We start from the raw sequence: 20,942 nt of genomic DNA, 5'->3' as shown, positions 1-20,942 counted from the left end.
AATCCACCCATCCAAGCAGGGATTAGTGAGAGGTGCTTGGAGCTGAGCTGAACTGTGACCAGGAACACTGACTTTTGCTTCTCTGAAGGGTATAGAGACAGGCCACTTTCTCAGGACATGTAACTTTCCTGGACTTCACCTCGATCCATTGTAACACAGCCCATGTTTTCCTGGACTACCACATGGAGTGTGAAGACAACATACCTCAGAGCCTGAAAGAGAGAGCTGTTGCAAGAGGATGGTGACTTTGAACCCCACCAGAGTACTTCCCAGAGGGGATAAAAAACTATTTGTGTGGCTGGCTTAAGAACAAATAAGGATGTAGAGAAGTACTGGGCATGGTATTGGTTTATAGCCTGGTGGAGAGCCAGAAAAGTGCTGGGTCTCATGGGAGAACAAGGTTCCAAATGGAAGTGCTTCCAGCTTCCCCAAGGTTGGAGTCCTGTAAATTGGAGAGGGTGTGGGGAAAAGGGGACTCTAGTCCACTGTTGGTGGGATTGCAGACTGGTACAACCATTATGGAAAACAGTATGGAATTTTCTCTGAATTTTTTCAGTTTTTTGCAAACTAAAATTGGACCTGCCTTTTGACCCAGCAATTCCACTGCTGGGATTGTATCCTAAGAACCCTAAGACACCAATCCCAAAGAACATATGCACCCCAATGTTCATAGCAGCACAATTTACAATAGCCAAGAGTTGGAAGCAACCTAGGTGCCCATCAGTAAATGAATGGATCAAAACATTATGGTACATATACACAATGGAATTCTATGCAGCAGAAAGAAAGAAGGAGCTCCTACCTTTTGCAACAGCATGGATGGAACTTGAAGCATTATGCTGAGTGAAATAAGCCAGGTGTTGAAGGACAAATACCATATGATCTCACCTTTAACAGGAAGCTAAACAACAAAACAAACAAGCAAGCAAAATATAACCAAAGACACTGAAATAGAGAACAGGGGGACAGTGACCAGAGAGGAGAGGGGAGGGAATTTCAGGGGAAATAGGGGAGGGACTTAGAGGAACCTATAGAAAGGATACATAGACAACAACTAAGAAGGGTGGAAATGGAGGGGAGCACGGGGGTGGGGGTGGGGATGAGAGTAATAGACAGAAAACTATACTTGAAAAATAATTAAATAAATTAAAAAAACTTGTTTCCCTCTATCCCAATTTTTGGGGTATGCATCAAGGCCCCACGTACACAAGCCCTGGTTTGTTCAGGTACAGTAAGATGAAAACACTGATGAGAGAATATAACAATAATCCAAGCAAGTGATGCTAAGGCTATAAACTATGCAGAAGCAATGGGATGGATAGGAGGAAAATTTTTGACTGATATTTCAAAGAGGAAATAAACATTCCTTGTGAATCATCACAATTTCTTTGAAACTAAATTATCTCCCACACTGAAAAGGAGGCAAAGTAAAATCACCTAAGTGGAAGTAAAGGGGGTAATTTATTGAGTGGAATACATTGAGTTTCAAGTGGAAATAGCCAACAGGATTTAGAAAAGTTGTTGGATTTCACTAGAGCATCTGGGTTGGAAGCATCTGGTTATCAAATACAGGCAGCAGAAAAAAAGGCAAGGAGGTGTCATCAAATAGAAAATAATAACATCAATAAGGAAAATGAAGGAATTCCAAGTTCATTCTATTAATAATATCCACATTGCTAAACTCAGTCGTTATCTTGTCAGTATATCAGTTGACATAGTTCATGTTCCCTTCCTTGAACATTTTCCTTCAAATGACTTCTGTGACACATTCTATTTCTTTCCTTTTGTTAATACTTTAGTCTAAATACTAGATCCCGGTCTCTTGACCTGAGACTGAAAAAGCCTAAGTCTCAGAACCATTTTCCCGCTATATCTCTGCCATAAGCCACGCTCTTTCAAACTCTTTCGAATAGAGTGATATGTAAAATGCAAAGGCATATGATATTATTCTTCTGTTTAAAAATCTGTGATGAGCCCTGGCTGGTATTGCTCAGTGGATTGAGCACGAGCCTGCAAACCAAACAACCTTGGTTTGATTCCCAGTCAGAGCACATGCTTACGTTGCAGGCCAGTTCTCAGTGGGGGACACACGAGAGGCAACCGCATGTTGATATTTCTCTCCCTCTCTCCTTCCCTTCCCCTCTGAAGATAAATAAATAAATCTTTAAAAAAATTTTTTTAAATATTTGTGATTATTTTCTATTTGTTCATAGTGAAATTGAGGTTCTTACAATGTCCTATGAAGCTCTTCATGCTTTTCCTCCATCTAACTTTCTGGTCTTATCTCCATTAACTTCTCCTCACTCACTGTCTTCAGCCATATTGAAACATTGTTTTTGTTTTTGTTTTTTTCAACCACTTTATCCACACTCTCACTCTGGGATCATTGTGCTCACTGTTTGGTCTGCCTAGAATTGTGCTTCCTCCAGAAAATCAAAGACCATTTTGGAACCTTAGCTTTCTCATTAAATCTCCCAGATCTAAGAAGTCTTCCTTGCATATAATATCTTACATAAATTTCCTATACCACCAGTCATTAACTATTCACTTTACTTAATTTTTCCATACAGTCTTTACTCATTAAATGTTACATATTGTTTCTCAGCCCAGAATGTGACACAGAGCAGAAAGTATTTTTGTTCTGTTCTCTGCAGAATCTCTGCTATCTACAGTAATGCTTGACATATATAGGTCCATAATTGGCATTTCCTGGATGACTACATGAATAAACATAATTAACACCCAGGCATAGGAAGAAAAATCTACAAAATTGACTGAAAAGAAACAACTCAAAATACCGGAATGTACCTAGCAGAGCTCATAGTTGAAAAAAACAACATCCACTTTAACTTGTTTAGGCAGTAAAAGGAATTCATTTAATGATTTCCAGTAGCTCAGCGGATCTCCAGAAAGGTCAGAGAGTTAGGCTCGGAGTCAGATCATGAATGATACAAAACACCATAACGGTTCTCCCCTGCAAACTCCCCCATCCCAACATGGCACAAACATTGCAGTGAACACTGCTTGCATTTTAAATTAGTTGCTAGAATCTCTGCCCTGTTGCTCTAGAAAACAAAACAAAATAAAATAAAAAGCTATTCCATGTGGTTTCTATTTTCTCAGGTTGCTGGTACTAAATCTAAATCTTACTCAAATGCCTCTGATTGGGGAAGCCTGGTTCACAAGGCTGCATGCATGTGCAAGAGAGTTCGGAAGGTCTGATCTATAGCCTCTACACCGGAATGGCAGCCTTTGTGTGATGGAAAGTAGGCGACGTATAATAAGGACATTCAAGTAGCGTTTATAAATGCTCAAAAGGAAGATTGGTGATAGTGTAAATGAGAAGTTGGAGGTTTTCTTAAAAATTAGCTTTCCATTAAATGCAAACATTGTGGGAAGCAATTCATTCTTTTTTTTAAATTTAATTATTTCTCCAGTACAGTTTTCTGTCTATTACTCCCATCCCATCCCACCCCCCGTGCTCCCCCCTTCCCTCCCATTTCCACCCTTCTCAGTTGTGGTCCATGTATCCTTTATATTTGTTCCTCTAAATCCCTCCCCTATTTCCCCTGAAATTCACTCTTTCAAACAGTATTTACTCAGTGCCTCCTAGCGTGGTACCCATTCTGCAGGAGCTGGCAACTTGTTGGGAGGAAGATAACAATTAAATGAATGATTTCAAGGGAAGTTACTTGGCTAAGATTATTACATAGTTTTGTAGGATCAGCTAACCAAGTCTTCAAGGGGAGGGAATACTTTTTTAGAGAAAATAATATTTATATAGATCACTAAAAAATAAATGCTTTTTAGTTCATTAGAGATACAGGAAATGGAAAGAGATTTAAAGGAGAAGCAGCGATGAGATATAGTTACAGGTGTTGGGTACAGGCAATGGTCCAAACAAGTCTTGACAGTAATAAAAAGCGTGGAAATTTTTAGTAAGTAATGGAATTTCAGCAGGCCTGCAAGGGCTTCCTTCATTTTCACAACTAACATGGGCTTGATGATTTTTTCCACAACAATACCAGGGAATAACCCAGATAGAATAATTTAATATATTTGAAACTAACTAGATATAAACGAAATGGAAGATAATTTATTGAAAGCTTGAATGGTAAAGAATGTGTCATGCAATACAAGCTCAGACTGATTTTAAATGATTTTTATATGTTAGGAATGAAAGACTAGGGTTTTGATATAAGACAATGTAGGAAATAATTATAAATACAAATTCTCATTAAAGAAAAAAGAAATATTAGCCAACACTCAGATAGAAGAATTAACTTCAGAAAGAAAGAGAGATGGCGGAGAGAAGGAGAATAAAATACTTTGATGAAAACCTTTGAAAAGGCAATCTACTACCAAATAAAGTTATAGAAGTCATATCTATATCCCATAACATTTTTCATACAAAATTTATTTTCAGTTTTATGTGTGAGGTAGTTCATGTTGATCTCCTACTGTATGGGTGTTTATAGTCAGGCAATAGTAATCTGAATTTTGCCAAAAGCAGTGATTTTTGCACTTGAGGCATATTGGAAACAACTCGAGAGTTTGTTAAAAATAAAAACTTTCTGAAAATCAAAGGTTAAGCACAGTGGCCATAAGTGTACAGCCAACCACTAACTCTTAGTTTGTGGGGATTTTCCAAGCTAGTTTTACTTGAAAGCTATTCAGACAAATTAACCAGGGAAAAAAAGGATCATAGCCAACTAATTTTTAAAAAAGATTGCACTTTGTCATGGAGAGGAGGCCTGTGAGCATTCAGACATTCCAGCATGTTCTCTCATAAAACAATGTTAGTGTGCCAAAAAGCTTTCCCTACAGCAGGGTGCATTGCCCTCTTGTTATTTTTCAAGGGTATTTTTGAATATGTTTCTAAGATACAGTCCCTTGACAGAATGTTTGTAGTATTGAGCTATATACTGATTTACTGTTTGCCTTAAGCCAGTACAGTTTTTGTTTCTTTCTCTCCTCTAATTTTCTTATCTACTGTGAAAATTTCACATTTATCTCATTGATGTATGATGGTATATAACCTTATCTTCCCTGAAGTTGTGTTTTCGATTTTTACTCTTGTTTGAAATCAAATTAATAGTAAACAAAAATACATGAGGTCATATGTATGATTTGTGAATTTCCCTCAAATAAAGATGACTTTTAACTGAAATCATTCATTAACTGGTTTTAAATCACCTCTCTTGTGAGATACTGTATGTACTAAGCCTATGCATGGTAATAGGAAGCAAAGAATAGGATATGTATCTTATACTTAAGAACCTACATATATGGATCTTAAGGGGAGATTTCATAATGACAACCAAGAATTTTCAAAAAACAACATATCCAAAATCATGGGAGAAAATTAGGTTGCCTTATTGTTCATGGATATTTTTATTATATTGGTATTTCATACATTTTTAAAAATTATATATAACAAGGTGCTTATAAGATTTCTCGTCTGTCTTTGAGTACTTTTGTTTTTCTCGCTTGACTAATAACATAATGAAATAGATAATTATATATGAAGTATTTATGAACATTACTAGCATTTAAAACCTTTGTCAAAATACCAAGATAGCCTATGATTAATCAATACAATATTTATTCACTCAACATTATCATTTATCAAAATTATAGTGAAATATTAATTGTTAAATGCTAGTGAAATGAGTCAGAAGATATGAATTTGAGTGCTGTGTATAGCAGGTTATTCTTTGAAGAAATGTTATCAGTTGTGATTTTACAAGTTAACAAATCCAGTCTTTTTACCTGTACTTTGTCCTTGGAAAATCTGTTCATTTTCTATTTCCATTGTTCTCTTGACTGATTGACAGCTTCCGGGCTAACTACTGGCCTGGCTTGAACTATGAAAAATCAGTCAGTAGTAATAGGTATCTCAAAAAACATATAGTACATAAATAGATATATAATTTAGTATTATATTAGGATATTGAGTGAACTCCAATGTAGCATTAATATGTAGTAATTATAATAAAATATACATAAATACATGCTGCAGGTCTTGATATCATTGCAATGGAAAGAAAGCACATGGAACTATTGTCATTATTAGTAAGAGTTACCTTGGATATCCTGAATGCATTAAAACCATAGGGGTATATTGGATGTAGATGTACATTAAATTACATCAAAGAAAAATTTTATAAGATGTTATAATTAAAATATCCTAATAAACTATGTTTGAAGACTAATTTTTATAATCAAGAAAAATAGAATTAAGGCCCTGGTTGGTGTAGCTCAGTGGATTGAGTGCGGACCTGCGAACCAGACGATCGCGGTTCGATTCCCAGTCAGGGCACATGCCTGGGTTGTAGTCCAGTTCCCTGCAGGCCAACTCCCAGCAGGGGACGCACGAAAGGCAACCATACATTGATGTTTCTCTCCCTCTCTTCTTCCCTTCCCCTCGAAAGATAAATAAATAAAATACAAGAAAAAAATGCCAATTTAAAAAAAAAAGAAAAATAGAATTAAGCTTTCAGAATGTTTTACAGATTTAATATTTTAAATAAAACTATAAACAAAGTAAAGGGTACTATGTAACTCTGTCAGGAAAGGGAAAATAATTCAGAATATATTTCTCTTTCTCTCTTTCTTCCTCTCTCTCTCTCTCACACACACACACTCACATATGTGTACTGATTCAGGTATCTTGGAAATAACTGCTTATTTTTCTAGTCAGTTAAAAAATATTGGATTCATTTATAAAAATGTGTCACTCTTGTCTTAGCCATTGCTTCGCTGCTTATTCCTCCTAGTGATCACTTATGTCTAGCAAGATCTTCCTATCCGTCTTCAGTTTTCAACTTTAAAGGACAAAAGGTCATCTCCAATAGACCTCTATCACCAAAATTCTGCTTCTAATGTTTGAATGGATTGTTGACCATCCTTAGCATTCATTTTAGCTATATGCAGTAAGCAACTATTCAAGAGAGGAAGAAGACAATAACAAAAGAGTGTGTGTGTCTGGCTTCGGAAAGAATCAGCCTTTGTACCTATGCTGGTGACATTGTAGAGCCTAGTCCATGGTGCTCCCCGGTCTTACCTAAGTCACTAAGGGGAAATGCAATGAAAACCAGGGCACGTGGCAGCAACTTCCTCTCCCCAACAGAAAACACTCTTACTAGCAATCAATATGTAAGCAGCTTCTCTTGGGATTTTTCATCCTTTTTACTACTAGTTTTTACCTTTATCTGGTCCTGAATTCCAAATATTTTATCACTTCCCTCCTTCACAACCAACTCTTGCCACAGCCATGGTGCCTGAGGCACAGAGCCTCTATCTCCTTCACTAATGTTTCCCGTGATGCTGCTTTTCAGGGACTTTATCATATTGTGAAGAGTGTAAGAAGAACATTATTTCAATGTGATAGATAAGAAAAATAAAACTAAAAATATTACATTTTGGCTTCAGTTGGTAGGTAGAACTGAAAAAGTCAAGTATTCTTTCCCAACCTGTAAAATTTGTGAGGCCAATTTTTATGATTTGTTTTTCTTTCTGTATTTTTTCCCCAAGTGGTTGTTTTAAACCACCACAAAGTTCACATCTGGCATGCCAGGATAGAGGTTTTTGAAATATTTGCTTTACTCCATGAAGCTCCAGCTATCTTCTTTGAATGAAATATGGTATACATCTCGAGGAAGGAAACAGCTTCTGAATCATTATAATACACTGAGCCACACACTTTTAATCACTCCCCTCAGTGTTAACCCCAGTTTATATCAAATGCTATCCTGGTGATAAAATTAAAAAAAAAAACAGAAAAGGAAACAAAAATTTTAATATCACTCTCTGCCACCCTTCTTTATGAAACATCTAAAAGAGACGACTGTAGGGCTCCAGGAAAGAATGCCCTGAGTCATTTATAAAAGCGAAACAGTGCTTGTTAACAGTGCTTTTTAAAATATTCGCCTTCCATTATATTTAGTAGAATGGCATGAAAGGGTATGAATAAAATTTTGCCATAGATAAAATTACAGACAAAAATTATAGACAAGCAACGAATATAAATTTTCAATCAATATTGACCATTGAAATCAGTATCAGTCTTTACATTTAGAAATATACTATGATACTATAATTATAACACATTATGTTCTTCCTTAGGGGTAGGGTTGTTAGTCATCAATGATTTACTTCAATGTTCTTAACCTTTTCTTACTAACTCTTTAGTTGCAGGTGAAGAAATTTAGAATCTGCAGGAATAAGAGAAGTCCATTCTAGAGGGTGCATATGACCAAATGCAAAAGAAAGAAAATACATGAAGGGTAATTTCTGCACGTCTTGACCAGCTCTTACTCTTCATGACATTGGACTAATACATTATAAGGATCTTCAAAGATGCTATGTAATGTAACTCAGGGAAATCAACTATGGGCTGGGAAGACACATCTCTTTATTTATCTATGTTCTGTGTAGTATAAATTCCAATGGTGGTACATATATAGTAGTTGGCGAACCCTAACAATGTTCTTGCTATTTATTGTCTACTTGGCACAGAGAAGAATTTCTCCAGAACTTTAATATAATGCACATGTTAATGAGATGAATGATGGGTGTTGAGACTTAAAATAATACTACCCATAGCATATTTTATATGCTTTTAGAACACTAGATCATTTGCCTTTTTAATAAACATTTTATTATACATAAGCCTTCCTTTAATACCTGCAATAGATTCCTGGAGTTTGCAACATTAAGCAAAACGACAAACAGTGAAACCAATTTTATGATAGACTTGTGATATAAATAAGAGTCAAGTTCTTACTGCATATTTCTGGTCACAAAAAATCAACAAACATCTAATTAAAGACCCCGAACACTTTTAATATTAAAGATTGACATTAATATGAGCTACGCAGGCATTTAAGAAAGATGTTTAATAAAAACTATCAAAATCCTTATTTTCCAGCTTAATTGTATCAGATCAGGGCTGCGGGGGTGGTGGGGGAGTGGGTGCAGAGCCTGGTCCAGCGACTCAGGGCTTAAGTTGGGAACCAGTCCTGGACTGGGCATGGTTTCATCACAGGATGCGCCCACACTCACACCCACACTCATTCAGACAGGGACAATATAGAAATGCCATCTCACCGAACTGTGCGCGCACACACACACACACACACACACATGTATATAAATATACACTATTATGTATTATTATTACTAATTAATATTAATTTAGATATGTATGTGTGTATTTTTTATTAATGTTCTAATACAGTTGTCCACATTTTTTCACCACCATGTATTTATTTATTTATGTATTTATTTGTCTATTTTTAAAAAAGATTTTATTTTGTTATTTTTAGAGACAGGGGAAGGAGAGGAGAAAGAGAGGGAGAGAAACATCAATGTGTGATTGCCTCTCATGGGCCCCTTACTGGGGACCCAGCCTACAACTCCACCGAGCCTACAAATCCACTGAGCCACACCAGACAGGGCCATGTATTTATTTTAAAAGATTTATTATAAGGCCCTGGCTGGTGTAGCTCAGTGGATTGAACCAGAGTATCGCAGTTCGATTCCCAGTCAGGGCACATGCCTGGGTTGCAGGCCAGTTCCCGGCAGGGGACACACCATAAGCAACCATACATCGATATTTCTCTCCCTCTCTCCTTCCCTTCCCCTCTAAAGATAAATAAATAAAATATTTTTTAAAAAAAGATTTATTATAAGGAACTGTCTTACATGTTTATGGAGGATGAACAATTCTGATATCTACCAGCAAACTGAAGACCCAGGAGAACTAGTGTTGTGGTTCCGGCCCCAAGGGCAACAGGTTAAAATTTAAGAAGGGCTGATGTTTCAGTTCATGTCCAAAGGCAGGAAGAATCTTATGTCCCAGCAGGAAGGCAATCAGTCAGGCAGGGCAAACTTTTTCTGACTCAAAGAGGATGAGACTTTTTGCTTTTTTTGTTCAGGCCTTCAATTTACTGGTTGGGACCCACTCGTGTTAGGGGGAACAATCTGTCTTACTCCACATACCAATTTATATCTCAGTCTTGAACAGTAGTTTCCTCACAGACACATCCAGAATCATGGTTGATCACCTGTCTGGGAACCTCATAGCCCAGTTAAGCTGACACACGAAACCCGTCATCACACTACCATACCACCATCAAGCACTTATCTTAGAATTCTTAAATTCTCTTTCAAATTTCACACACTTTCCAAATGTATCAAATCTATGCCTACAAAAGTTATTAAATAAGGCTACTTATTTGCATGCCCACTGCCTCTTCCTTATTTGTAATTCTTGTAAACTGCTTTGCAAAAATAATCTGTTTGAAAGATTTTTTATAAAACTCCTCCATTGCTATCAAAGCACTTTAGCAAATATATCACTGGAAAACATGAAAAATATGTGCAGGCATATTAATTACAGCATTGTTGGCATGTTGTAAATCAGTCTACATGTCTATTGGTGGTAGATCTCCTGTGTACAGTCTGCTACATCCATAAAATGGGCTAAGTTCACTCACTAGGGGAAAAACCTGACAGACTGATAAGGAAAAATTCAATACCAGCTAAGTAAAGTAAAATAGTAATGATCATTACAAAATACAATTATAGATTCATTTCAGCCTGTTATAACATGAAACATGATTTTTGTGGATTGCTATACCAATTGTCATGTACCACAAAATGTCTTTTTGGTCAAGAACAAATCACGTATACCATGGTAGTACTGTAAGATTAGAATGAGTGAAAAATTCCTGAAAGAAAAGCCAAATGTTTGGGGTGATGCCGGTATAGATAAACCCACAGCTGTCGGGGTGTAAAAGTCTAGCAAATGCATTTATAGTAGTAGGTTAACCATCTAGGTTTGTCCAAGGACACTCCACGATGTTTGCACAGCGATGCAATTAGTGCTTAGGAGGCGCTTTGATGTAATTGCCTAAGGATGCATTTCTCAGAATGTATCCCATCATCAAACTGGTGCATATACAAAGTTTTGGCCTGTTACCCACTGTCCTTCAAGTCAATTTTTCAATCTCCTTTCTGTCCATACTCGTGTATCTGGGATTTCCATTATATTCCAGCCATTCATCAACTATTCATCCTTCATTCCTGGAATATAACCTTCACTTTAAAAACCTTCACTTTTTTCCTTCACTACCCACTCATTTTTATTATATTTCCACCTTCAGATCTGCCACTGGAAATCCTACATATTTTCAATGGTAAACTTATATGTGTAAACTTCCTCTTAAAGGAAGCTTTTCACTTTCCTACAACAGGGTTTCTCAAGTTTGCAGGTATTCATAGCTTGAGCCAGATGACCCTTTGTTGCAAAGGCTGCCTTGTGCATGGTAGGACACTTCCCAGTGCTCCTAGCTCCTCCCCTTTATATGTCAGAATACCCGCTGGGTGTGAAAACTAAGATGGGGCCAGACATTGACAACTGTTCATTGTATGGGGCAGTGTATACCTGTGCAAAATTGTCTCTGACTGCAAACCATTGCCCTGGCATTGACTTTATCTCTCACCCTTTACTTTTGTACGGCACTTTGTTTGTGCTCAGTCTTGGCATGTATCACACTCATATCATATTTAAGCTGTGCATTCAGTCATGTATCCTGTTTTGTGTGAGGACCTATACTTAATGTATATTTGTCACATTGTAATTGAATTTTGCTGATGCCTGTTCCCTAGATTCATTAGTGATAATGATACAATTTGTTGTTGCAATTGCATTATCTACTAGTAGATGTGGGTTTGGAATATCAGAGCTGTAGAGGTCATTTGGTGTTCTCTCTGCTTGTGTCTTTAATAAGCAGCCACTAGGTGCATCGTGGTGTCATGATTTTTGTGTTAACAATGGCTCACTTTGTTACAGTGTAGCTAATTAAAAATTAACATGTCTTCTGACTTGAGTAATCATTCTCTATAATATATGCCCTTTTAAAAAAAGAACTAAGTTATATATTAGGTTAGAGATTAAATCTGAGGTTTAAAGTACAATTCAAAGAAAATTCTTCTTTCTGTACTTGTCTCTATATCTATCAATGCGCCATGGAAATTACAAGCAAGACTAAATACATAAAAACATAAAACATAGACTTTGTTACTTCAAGTTTGACCTTTAGTGCTGCTTAACCTAACCCAGTTTTTTTCCTCCAGCATTAAAAATATATCAGTTTGAACTAAATCTCTCTTGGTGGCAGAAACATTCTCACTGCATGTATAAGGTTTTCCTCCTTTAACCATAAAAATAATAACAAACTGAAAGCAAAATAAGTCACACAGGAGAATTCAAGAACCATATGATTTCCCTCATATATGGGAAATAAAACTGTAAGGAACAAATCAACATTGCAAGACATACAGTATTAACAAAAAAAAACAAAAAGATCAAAGCTCCTAAACACAATAGTATGGTGGTTATACCAGAGCGAAGGAGGATGAGAAAAACAGGAGACAGTCAAAGGGGGTCAAATATATGGTGATGGGAGGAGACTTGACTTTGGGTGGTGAGCACACAATACTATATACACATGATACACTGCAGAATTGTACAGTTAAAATTTATATAATTTTATTAACCAATGTCACTCCAGTAACTTTAATACATTTTTAAAAAAAAATCTCAAACTAATAGTGATAACAAATGGCACACTAGGGTACGCTCTTGGAACTTTACTCTTTTACTCTCACTTTGCTCAGTTTTGAAAATTATTTAATACGTAAGTTTTATCCCTGTGGTTTGCTTATTTTATTAGAAGAGAAAGAACCATCCATGAGACTGCGGCAAACATTTTAGATCCGTGCACACTGGCAGTGGGGAAAGGGAGAGTTTGTAGCTGACAAGGGGCTTTGACGAGGAGGAAGGAGTCGTGCTCACTATTATTAGGACAATGATATATTAATCATATTGAGTCATTAATAAAGAAACTACTTCCTCCATGAGAAAGCATACATATTATTATATACAACAATAATTCTATTTTAAATAGGTTTAATATTAAAAAATACTTTTAGAACTATTTTCAGATAATTTTAAATACTTAAAAACTCCATCCAATGTATTCACTTATTTCTCAGCATTCTTGACTGACATATTAGGACTAATCATAAGATATTAAAAATAACACAGATATACTTAGATAGGCTTTCTTTGGCTACCTGAGACTTCAGTCTTATTTTGTGAAAACAATACCACAGAAAGAAATTACATTTGTGAATGAATAAAGAAGCTGCAGTAATGTCATTGTCCATCATAGCACAGCAGGTGGTCCATTTCTTAAAGACCAGGTGTCCACGTGTCCACAATGATACCTCATGTCTGAAATTTTGCTCCAGTATGTCCTGAATGTGCTTTTCTTGTGTCTATTCTGCTTTTTTTAAACTTAAGTCACCATGCAGGTGCTGCTTTGCCAATTAAATTTAATGACCCAAAATTAGGTGCATAATAGTCTACTAGGAATTTTTTTTGAAGTGGTCATATCTGTACTCATAATCATGGGTCATATCTGGAAACACAATCATGGCTACCAAGTACAACCTGCTGCTCTCATGCAAAACTCAAAAATTGTGGCTAGATACGTATAAAGGTATTTCCTCTTTTTGACAGATCTATTTCTGTTAATATCACAATTCTCTAGGTCATTCAAGTTTTATATTACCTTTGACCTTTTCTTTAAATCAAAATTAGTTTCCAATATTAATTATACTTGACATTCTGAAATTTTTCTTTTTTTATTTATTTTATCTCAACTCTTCTTATCTAGTACTTGCTTTCGAGTTTTTACTAACAGACCTAGAAGAGCTTGCGTTGGCTGAGTGATTGTTGAAACTCAATATGGCAGTTTTCTGTCCAAATGCATTCACACAGTCCAGCCTCACAACTCTGAGAGTGACTTCTAACCTCCTGTAGGACAAAATCAAAACAACAAAATTTTGAGTTCATACCTTTTTCCAACCTAAATTTTACCAGGTTATCTTCTCCTGGAAATCATGACCCTGAAGACTTGAGCCTGAATCTCACCTAAAGTTTCTATAAATTATATCCCTTTGTTTGATTTATTAAAAGTCATCCTTGCATATTTTTTCTAAAATAAATACTCTAAAGTATTTTCTTATATACTTTTACAACTTTTTGAATAAAACCATATTCACAAAACTATGTGGTGTGTTCTAAAACAATAATACATAAATTGAATTTAAATAATAGTAATAAGAGAAGAGGGTTTCTTTAGTATTATTTCCACTTTTGCCTTATATAAATAAGGTTCCATATTCAGAAATATACCTGTTATATCCAGTCACTTTCTACATTGTTACTTTCCACAAGCCATTGTGCCCACTCAATAATTTTCTCTTCCTCTTCTGCACGGAGTGGCTCATCTCAGTCATTCTTGTTCTAAAATTCAAGCTTGCAAGTGATCCCTTCCTTGCATTCCTGTAACTGGTTTCCTGGCACTATGTGATGTTCCAGGCTTATCTTTTCTTTTTCTTTCTTTCTTTCTTTCTTTTTTTTTTTTTTTGCTGAAGGCCACTCTCAGCCATTTCTGTAATGGCCCTTGTTTATCTTCTCAGAAAGTTATACTTAGAATCTATGTCTGGCCATTAAGTGTGCTCAGTGTTTTGGGGGGTCATTCTTCTAGGCCTCCCAGAGGACAGAGCTAGAAAGTATTGTATGCATACTAACATCATTTCTATTTTTAATATAGCTATAATTATTTCCATATCTATCCACCTATATGTATATTAAGTTAAATAAGTTATTTCATGTTAAATAAGTTATTTCATTCTATCAGATGAAATAGATAGAATGAACTTAACATAAGTTAAGATAGAGAACTTAACATAAGCCAGACTTTGGGCTTTTAATACATGCTTTATTTCATTTTTTTCTTCCAACCACCCTGTCAGGTGTGTGCTATTCTTATCCCCATCACATAGATAAAGAAAACTGAAGTTAAAAGGTTAAATTACACTAGCATAATTGTAGTCTATGCCAGGTAAATGCGGTATGCCTGCAAATCAGAGTCAAATTGCAAAGGGGCACAGGTATATGCCTGAAAGATAAAGGAGATAATTGAACTCTTTCTCTCTTTTTTTTTATTGTCTAAGGCGTGATATTATATATGCACTTTGGGTGAAAATATTTGGCCAGAATGTAAAGAGCTTGACTTGCCAGTGAACTCTCTTTGATGGACAAACGCCACATGGATCGCTGCCGTGAAAGTTACAAGGGTGTGCCTGAGGTCTTAGCAGGGTGATGCCCGCCCAAGAGTACTTGAGAGGTAAGTGGCAGTACACTCTATGCAGTAACTTTGTAACAGCCTATTTTCAGTGCTTCTTTCTTTCAGTTATGTAATGACCACAACATCAGTACCTCCTGTGAATTAGTCCACTCAACCATCTTTTCAACTTGCTCTTGTCCTCTCCAAAACTGTAAAGGTTATGAAAAACCAGTTACATTAATCTTATTCCTTTCTGCATCCAGAATATCTAAGGTGGTGCACACTACATACATGAATTATAAATTGTGACGTAGGAAAGAATAAAATGTATAGCCCACTTTTAAACCACTCATGAATAAACAGAGCCTTGTTAAGTGAATAATATAGGTAGCCAAGTTTAAATCATTAAAACCTAATAAAATGTTCCCAAAGGTTATCTGTGAATTGCTAGTACCCTAACAGTTAGTTGATATTGAGAGGCATGGAGATATTGGAGAAAGTTTCCAATAACAAATCTGTTAACATCGAGCTGTAGCAATAATCCCATATAATCTCATTATTGCTGCAACAGTTATAAAGTCAATGGGTTGTAAAGTATATGATTTAATGAGTATTCATATTGCACAGATAGTAATGGCAAAGGTTCTGGATGTCAACTCCTTTTTAATATATCCTGGTCACATAGTGATTGTTCTGCCATAGGTATTTTACTTTCATATTAGTTTATTTTTAAGCACACTCGTGCATGAAGATGAATGCTGCAATGTTAACAGATACGAGGTGTAGTTATGATATGTTAGGCCAGAGTTTTCTGTAGCAGCTGTGGAATCGTGCTTTGTTTTTAGTAGTATGACACTTCTTTACAAGGAAGAAACAGAGGTGACTTTCACCACACTCAAATGCAACCTTCTATTACACAGGGTAAACGGCAAAGAGGATATAGAGATACCCTTTCTGTTCCTGAAACCCAGTCAGTGACATTTGATTATTTCTCTGCATTAACCAATATCATAAAGGTAAAGACAAATGAATAAATGCATTTCTTTATTCAAAAATGTGAGCTAACACCATAATTTTTGTTTTGACTGCATATGACCAAGAAAAGATGCTATGACTTTATTTAATTTTTGTGATAAAATGCAAAGGGGCAAAATTATTCACTATTATTAATAATGAACAAAATAATGTTGTACATTACAATATATTTCTATCAGTGGTTTTACAACTTTATATTACATTAAGACATATAGACTGATAGAAATTAGGGTTAAGCTAAAAATTCGATGAATTAAAAAAATGAAAATATTATTTTTAAAGTATGTTTTAAATATATTAAAAAGACTTTGTATATATTTTTATGGTAGTGCATTACTTTAATGCCCAGAGAAGGTAGACACCTATAATGAAGTACATTTATCAAGAATATTAGAAAGAAAATTATACTCTTTTATGGCTTATGTGAATGTTATACTATACGCCAAATATAGAAAAATGAGACAGAAAAACCCCTCAGATTATGGTGGTTCACAAGATAGAATTGCTCTACAGCACCGCGTTGTTTTGTTTTGTTTGTCTGCAGTGAAAACCATAACACCTGACTACCTTTTATTTACCTGCCCTCCCCTTTTTAGGAAAATTATTCTCCTCAAGCCAGGTCCCATGGTTTCAGTTTTCCCCCACCCCTGATGGGCAATAAGATGTGATCACTACTGAGATGTCCCCCGAACAAGACTTCCTAGAACTGTGAGACCACACTATCGGACCAAAAGATTGATCTTCAAAGCATACTTTCAACTGGTTTATAACCAAAAGAGGAAAGTGTGGATAAGAAAAAGCAGTTCTATGAAAATAACCTCACAAAGTAACCTAATCATAAATTCCTAACTGGGAAGGTCATGGTGTGTAGTCAGGGCCCAGCCATAGAACTTTTTGAGGGGAGGTTTATCTTTGCCTTAAGCAAGTCCTGTCCATTGCTTCTGTGCACCTAGTTTAACCTATTTTTAAAAATAATCATCCTCAATAGAGCCCGTCTTCTTGTTAACTACCCTGCAATCGAATCCCTGCCTTGCTTCTTTCACCTCTTTGTAATTTCCCTCCTTAATTCCAAATGCATGAAAGAAGCTGCAACACTGTTATTCTCTGGAGCATTTGAGATCTTGTTCCCAGCATATCTTCTCAGTTTGGCTCAAATAAACTCTTGTAATAATGAAAAAATATATATTAAAACAAAAATAATTTCTAATTATCAAGACATTAATTAAATTAGAATATAACTCTGGCCAACATATTTAGAAGAAACACATATTTAAAATTTATTTTTATAAAATCAAAATACTGTTTTCATTGTGAATTAAAAATACATAATTGATCTGTTCATACCTTGCTTCCAGTGAAGCAATTAAAAAGTGGTGGTAAACATTAAACATACCCCCTCACATAACATTACTGTTAGTCACCTAATGACAACTTAAAATAACAAAAAGGAGATATAAAGAATATCTGGAAATAGGTCATTTAATAAGAATTTTGTAGAATTTTAAACTGCTTTAGATCTTAGTGTATCTTGCTTTTGAAGCCACGAGTGTAGGGTTTTTAAAAATTTGTTTGTTTGGTGTTTTTGTTTTTTTACAAGAAAATTCGTTGTGGTGATTTAATACTGAGAGTCTCCATAGCTTCATTTTGTTAAGCCTGGAGGTCAACATTTATTGCAGAGAGTTCCTAGTCACTTTATTATTATTATCATTTTTACAACCAGTAGAAGCAACTAAGGGATATCCTTCTCAGCTTGTAAATGTCAAGTGGGTTGCTGTTAGAAAGCACATTTTTAGCCATAAATTAAAGTGTAGGAAAAGTTATAGAGTGTTTCTTTTTTTAAAAATTTTTTTAAAGATTTTATTTATTTATTTATCTTTAGAGGGGAAGGAGAGGGAGAGAAACATCAATGTACGGTTGCCTTTCGTGCATCCCCTGCTGGGAGCTGGCCTGCAGGGTACCAGTCTGCAACCCAGGCACGTGCCCTGACTTGGAATCGAACCGCGATCCTCTGGTTCGATGGTTCGCAGGCCCGCGCTCAATCCACTGAGCTACACCAGCCAGGGCTTTGAGTGTTTCAATTAGAAGATATTTACCATGTTTCCACTGCAAACAGCAGGGCATTCGTCTGAAGTCTTATTTTTTAGTGTCCACTTGAATGTTGTAACTGACCAGTGCTTGAAAATCTGTTGCTGTTAAAGATTTCTATCCTAAGTTTTCTGATTTACTAGTGTCAGCATGTAGCAAGAAGGTTACGACACATTCTTTCTCCCTGTTGAAGTGAAGACAAAAGTAATTTCAAAACAGCATTTTTATGACAGGAACATTTCTGTGAAAATGATACAATAGCAGGCTTACAATTACTTTAAAAAATACTTAGACCTACCTACAAAATTTCACTCAAACAGCAGTAGGGGATTTTTTGCACTCGAATAACAGCATTTTTAAAACAAGCAACCCCCAGTCACACAATACAAGGCACTAACCTACGATAGCACACTTTTACCTCCTGTACATTTTAGTTGTCAGTGTTCTTCCACCAATATTGCTCCTGAAGATCAAAATACTTTTATGAGGTTGGGAAACCTAATATTTTCATTGTGCTCAGATATGAACTTGAGGTTAAAAGATACCAAATATCAATTGTGTAAATAAAACTGAAACTGAAAACTCTGTATTTATACTCTAGTAGGATGTTTATACAGAGAGATCTGATCATATCACTGTGGAGGAGTAGAACTGAGCTGTAGGAGGAGGTTGCTGGAGGCAATGGTAAACAGTCTAGGATGGGATTGGCTGAAGAGCTGAATGCCTCCGGAGTGGATGGAATTATCGGCTAGACGATTTGAGATAGAAGAAGAAGGGCTCTTGGGCTCTCAGGCTGGCTCGCCAGCTCTCTCTCTCTTACTTCTCAGGGACACCAGGATCGTGCTGCAACTTCCTGTGTTTCCTACCGGATGGTGTTTTGGATGGGAAGGAACTCTGGGTTCAGCCTAGGAAGAGCCTGGCCTGACAGAGGGTGGCGGATTATTCCTCTTTGGGTGTTCTAGAGGGGACAAGCTCTGAGGCAGAAGCCTGCCATTCTCCCAGAATTGTGTAGTTTGGGATCTTAAGTTGTTTTAGTTTAACTAACCCTAGAGAAATAATATAATTAAAACGGGGCAGGGGGAGATGATAGAACTCAAGTGTTAAAAGAGTTCTTAACTCTTTAAGAGTTAAGCCTTACTTGGTAGGCTTTAAGTGACTAATGTAAGCGGATAGTTGTCATTCCAAAATTGTGAAGCTTTTGGATAAAGACTATTTTATTTTAGCGCCATGCGTTTGCCTCCAGAATTTTGCCTAGGGGACAGTGGTGGGCAGCAGGACTTCTGTTGCTGTTCAGTAATAATTTCTCAAGAACATTGACTGTTGAGATGAGTCATTTTTAGAATTTCCTTGTGCCCTTTCCTTTGGTAACACAGGAAGGGCACTTAAATCATGAGTCATCTCAGTCCCATCCTCCCATCAAAAAGAAACCCCAGCCAGCTGGCTTTTACTTTTCTCCCTCAGACTATTTTTGGGCCAGTTTGGAGGCTGTCCTGCCTTCTCCCAGAAGCCTTATTGAGTTAGTAATGAACCTTTCGTCCCTTCTTGGTATAGGGCTTAGCATCCTCAGTCTTTGTATTCCACAACTCTCTAGGTGTATGGGGGGAATGTATCTCATCTTTGCAAGGTGGCTAGAGAATCAACGTGGTCCTAAAATTTGATTTACTTGTGTGCAGTAAAGAAATTTTAGTCAATAAGTATTCCAGTAACTATGTTTGGTGTCAGGTGAGTTTGAGAGTTAGCAGGATGATCACACAGTAAGTTATACAATATCTGATCACTGAGATGTACACCTGAAATGAAAATAATATTGTGTGTCAGTTGTAATTTTTCTAAATATTTAAAAAATAGAACTCTTGCTTCTAAATCTCCACACAGAAAACCTTTCTCCTGCTTGCCTTCCCTGTGCAACGCTTGGCAATATTTACACTGACTGTTATCTTCCCTTCGAGTTTTCCTGAAATTGTCTCTTGCAGCCTCTCTCCCTGCCCTTGTCTTGCTTTCATGCCCATCGTATTTCTGTGCCATATTTTATAAAATGTGTCATGATATATGCCCATTGGTCTTCTTGCGGCAAGGAAAATTTTACCCAGGAACCTGTGACTTTGCATTTTAAGTTAATTATTCTATTAGAGCATGGATTGAAAAACTTTATGAACACTTTAGGCTCCTGGACCATATATGCCACAACTTTTCAACTCTGCACTTTAACACAAAAGCTTCCATAGGTAACACATAAACAAAGAGGCTTGGATTTATTCCAATAAAAATTAAAAAATAGTATGTCTTATGATCTAGCAATTCCACTTGGTTTATATCTGAAGAAACTGATATCAGTATCTCTGAGAGAAATCTGCACACTCATGTTTACTGCAGCATCATTCATTATAACCAAGGTAAGGAAATAACCTAAGATTTCATTAATGGATAAGTGGAGACTATGTCTATCTACCTGTCTGTCTATCATCTCTCATCTATCTCTTAATATTATTTAGGCATGAGAAAGAAGGGCATTCTGCCATTTGCAACAAAATGGATGAACTTGAGGGCTGGGATAAATCAGACATAGAAAGACAAATACTGTATGATATGCGGAATCTAAAAAAATGAGTTCAT

This window comes from Sturnira hondurensis, unplaced genomic scaffold (genome assembly GCF_014824575.4).
Source record: "Sturnira hondurensis isolate 20B ecotype Veracruz unplaced genomic scaffold, ASM1482457v3 Scaffold0024758, whole genome shotgun sequence".
Classification (NCBI taxonomy): domain Eukaryota; kingdom Metazoa; phylum Chordata; class Mammalia; order Chiroptera; family Phyllostomidae; genus Sturnira; species Sturnira hondurensis.
Note: the sequence above shows the minus strand (reverse complement) of the source record.